The 4,493-nt window shown below is 35.2% G+C and overlaps 1 long non-coding RNA gene across 1 annotated transcript in view; it reads left to right on the forward strand.

Moving 5' to 3' along the window:
* Nucleotides 1–1,316: 1,316 nt before the first annotated feature.
* LOC119469517 overlaps nucleotides 1,317–4,493 on the forward strand; it is a 17,779-nt gene continuing 14,602 nt past the window's right edge. Inside the window, exon 1 of the long non-coding RNA XR_005198335.1 lies at nucleotides 1,317–1,349. This is a non-coding gene — a long non-coding RNA (uncharacterized LOC119469517). The remainder of the gene's footprint in view (nucleotides 1,350–4,493) is intronic.

Here is a 4,493-nt window from a genome sequence, read left to right on the forward strand (position 1 = left end):
TTTTTTTCCCATTTATTTGTTTTATTGCATTTTAGGTTTTGGGGTACATGTGAAGAACATGCAAAATTGTTGCATAGGAACACACGTGGCAGTGTGATTTGCTGCCTTCCTCCCCATCACCTACATCTGGCATTTCTCCCCTTGCTATCTCTCCCCAGCTTCCCACCCCCCACCGTCCCTCCCCTATTTCCCCCCAACTGACCCCAATGAGATTAGTCTTTTAACCAGAGATAGATAATGGACGAGAAACAGTGGATCTCTCTACCTTGTTTTAGGTCATCAAGTTTCTTCCAGTTTAGGTAACAAAAGTTATGTCATTTATTAGTTGAATTTTAAGTACAACTTCAGGATAGATAATTTGTCAGGGTAAATTATCATCAGGCTCTGGTATATGTTGGCTGTCACTATTATGCACCTCAAGGTCAGTTTTCATTGAATATTGTATATATTTAGACAGGTAGAGGCAGAAATAGGTAACCAAAATCTAATTTTAGAACAGAGGCCATATTTTAATTATATCAAGAAACATGATTTAATGTACAGACAGCTGACCTTTTCCCAGATTGTGTTTTTGTTTTTTTGGAGGGAGAAGCTGAATATGAACTGGCAGTTAAAAAATTTATAAAGAAGTGAACTCTCTCATTTTCATTGTATATTTTTGCTCTATCGCATTTTCCATGAACTGTTTGTTGATTCATGCCCTAAGCCAGATATGATGACTTGACTGTTACCACCAAGGTAAAGTGGCCTCTTGTAAAACTAATTTTCTCACTCGGTCAAGTTTTTCATATTTACTTTTAAAATTCAGCAGTGGTTTGTGTATCTTTTTTTATGTTGGTTATAAAAAGTTGGTCAGAGAAAAGCATAGACATGGCTAGTTGATTAAAAAAATTTGTTTAACCTTGTTAACAAAAGATTGATTAAGCATTGTGATGGGGTGAGGACTGAAAGAAACTGAACTGGAAAATACATAATGACAGGAAAATCACATTAGAAAATGCTTTCCCCAATAAAGGAAATATAAAATTTGGTTAAGGTTTATTTGGATAAATATTTTTTTGTTTGTTTGTTTGTTTTTGTTTGTTTTTTGAGACGGAGTTTCGCTCATGTTACCCAGACTGGAGTGCAATGGCGCGATCTCAGCTCACCACAACCTCTGCCTCCCGGGTTCAGGCAATTCTCCTGCCTCGGCCTCCTGAGTAGCTGGGATTACAGGCACGCGCCACCATGCCCCGCTAATTTTTTGTAGTTTTAGTAGAGACGGGGTTTCACCATGTTGACCAGGATGGTCTCAATCTCTTGACCTCGTGATCCACCCGCCTTGGCTTCCCAAAGTGCTGGGATTACAGGTGTGAGCCACCATGCCCAGCCCTGGATAAATGTTAATATTGGCTTCTAAATCATACTAGTGTTACTTTCATAATATTTATGCCTGTATAACTCTTCAGTGAATCAAATTACTTGTAGTTGTCATAGAATCTCCCTGGTACCTTTTATTGGCAAAACTGTACAGCACATAGCATATAGCTTTTTTGGGACACTTACTATTTTTGTATCACATAGTTTTTAGGAAAGATTTCTTTGTACTTTTATTATTAGTTCTGTAGTGAGACTAAAATATTAAAATTTGTAGAAAACTAGCTGGGTATAGTGGTGTACACCTGTAGTTCCAGCTACTTGGGGGTTTGAGGCAGGAGGATTGCTTGAACTCAGGAGTTTGAGAACAGCCTAGGCAACATAACCAGATTGTATCTGCTTCAAAAATATAAATTGTAGAAATGTAGAAATTTATGTTATCAAAATGTGTATTACAAATGGGTTTTGTGTGTTTTATAAGTTGTCCATAAAGGGTATATGTAAAACACTTTATCAAATGAATAACATATATTTTATTGCAAATAACCAGTTATATAAGCAGACTCAATATCAATATGGTAAGACTTTAACACCATAATTTTGTCATTGTAGTTTATTTAAAATATCTACTCAAAGTCTTTATATTATATTCAGAAATTTAAAATTACAGAAATTTTTATATTTAGTTGTTTAATCATCTGAAGTTCCTGCATACTACAAGCTACTGGAGGTCATAGATACATTTTTATGTAAACTGGAGTACCTGGAATTCAGTCTTCCATGTAAGAAGCATTGTAATTGTTGCTTTTTCAAGATAGAGTTTCACTCTGTCACCCAGGCTGGAGTGCAGTGGTGGGATCTCGGCTCACTGAAGTCTCCACTTCCTGGGCTCAGGTGATCCTCCTACCTCAGTCATCCAAGTAGCTGGGACTGTAGGCCTTTGTCACCATGCTTGACTGAGTTTTGTATTTTTTGCAGAGATGGGGTTTTGCCTTGTTGCCCACTGTGGTCTTTAACTGTTGGACTCACATGATATGCCCGCCTTAGCCTCTCAAAGTACTGGGGTTACAGGCATGAGTTGCCACATTCAGCCTTAATAGTTGTTTAATCTGAATAAATAGACGAATGAATTTTTATATAATGGAATGTTTATAAGTAATATGCATAATGTATCTATTGATTAAATACCACAGTTAAAAATACTGCTTACATTTGTATTTTTTAATGTTTAAGGATGTATATGTTTTGATGTCTTGAGAAATTATGCCATAAATAAAAATGAAATAAATTAGAAATAGATCATTAATAGCAAAGAAGGTTAAAATATATTTTCTAGTATAATTCAACTGGAATTTTAGATTATGATTTCAGACTAAAATTTGTGTGTGTGTGTTTGCGGCAGAAAGGTGATTTTGTTTAGGTAGAGAAAAGGGAAGGAAAGAAGACGACAAAGGTTTCCATGAAGAGTGTGGAAGGGGAACTAAAATTTCTTAAACATTTTATTAGCCCCGACTCATGCTCTAATAAATACGCCTTTATAAGCCATGCATTACTCTTTAGAATTCTGGTGGCTAATTCTTTCTCTAGGTGGAAAGTTGATGGAAAGTTTTCCCTCTCTGTAATAATAACAGTCTTTCAGGTAGTGGTAGATGACCATGGTTAGCTAATTGAATGTTTTAGAGTAATAAAATTAAACTATGTATCACAGAAATATTTTTAAAAAACTAATTGTAGCATAAGTATTAACCTGTATTGTTAGGGCTATAAAGGAACAAAAGGCTCAGTTACATATCTATTTCTCCATATACTTAATTGTATGTCATGTTGTTTCTTTTCTTTCTTGGCTGACGCTCATATTAAATTGACTAGTTAGGCTTCTTTGTTGTTTCTCCCTTCATCTCACATTTTAAAAATGATTTATCCCCACCTAATTTTTTTGTCATGGACCTCATTTCTTTGGTGACTGGTCTTTCAGTCCGTCTCTGTCTTCATAGTCGGCATATTTAGTTACAGTTTTCTCTTTAGTTATCTATGTGTGGCTTTCATTCAACAATTATTGCCCACAAGATTTACTATTGTTTTTTTCCCCTTTTCTGTGAAAGAGCTGAATTTATACATTTATCTTTATCTTTTTGACAAACAAAAGCAACTAATACTATTTGCAATGCCAGCCCACTTAAATAAGATACTACTATAAACTAAATTCTCATTTTCACCTACAAGAAGTGATTTGTTCAAATAGTTGCCTCCTGCATATGCCCATAATGAATTTTTTCCATGTTTTTTAGTTCATAATTAATAATTATGTGCTAAGTAAATTACTGCTTCATAGTATAATTCTGCTAATTTGCATGATTCATTTAAGAAGCAAGTGTAGTATAGTGCTAGAAAAATAAAGTTTAGAATTTGTGAAAAATCACTTTGTGTTCTGAAAATAAATTTATCTAAAATATAAAGAAGTATTTCAGGTTAAGCTGTGGCCAAATGTATCATTCTGTGGTATATCTGGATGTGCAAAATCATAAGGAGAGTTAGAAACAATTTCAATTGTAGTTTTTATTGAAATTGGAACTTGAAAAGATAATGCTGGGATTTTAGTATGTTTCTGTATTTTGATTGTCCAATATAGATCTACAGTGAACATTTTAGGTTAGGAAAAAGAACATGGGGCGTAGTAACTATGTGGGACTGTAATAACAATTTAGTTTAGTGTTGTAATAAGTGGAAGTCGTTTTCAAAAAGAGAACACACTGAGTACTTTTGTGGCAGCCACACTTACAGCAGCAGAAGCTTAATAATGGTGTATTCTAATGTCATGACTGTGGAAATAAATGGGAGGGGCCTGACTTTTCACTAGAAGCAGCTGGTGCATAGTTTTACCAGCATCAAGTAGAAGTCAAAAGACATGTTAGTGTCCTGGTTCTGCCACTTACTAGGTATGGGACCTTGAGAAAAATTCTTTATTTGATTATCATTGACCTTGTTCATAAAAATGGTACTAATGCCCAGCACTTTGGGAGGCCGAGGCGGGTGGATCACGAGGTCAAGAGCTCGAGACCATCCTGGTCAACATGGTGAAACCCCGTCTCTACTAAAAATACAAAAATTAGCTGGGAATGGTGACGCGTGCCTGTAAT

Source organism: Cebus imitator, unplaced genomic scaffold, assembly GCF_001604975.1.
Source record: "Cebus imitator isolate Cc_AM_T3 unplaced genomic scaffold, Cebus_imitator-1.0 Scaffold688, whole genome shotgun sequence".
Lineage (NCBI taxonomy): Eukaryota > Metazoa > Chordata > Mammalia > Primates > Cebidae > Cebus > Cebus imitator.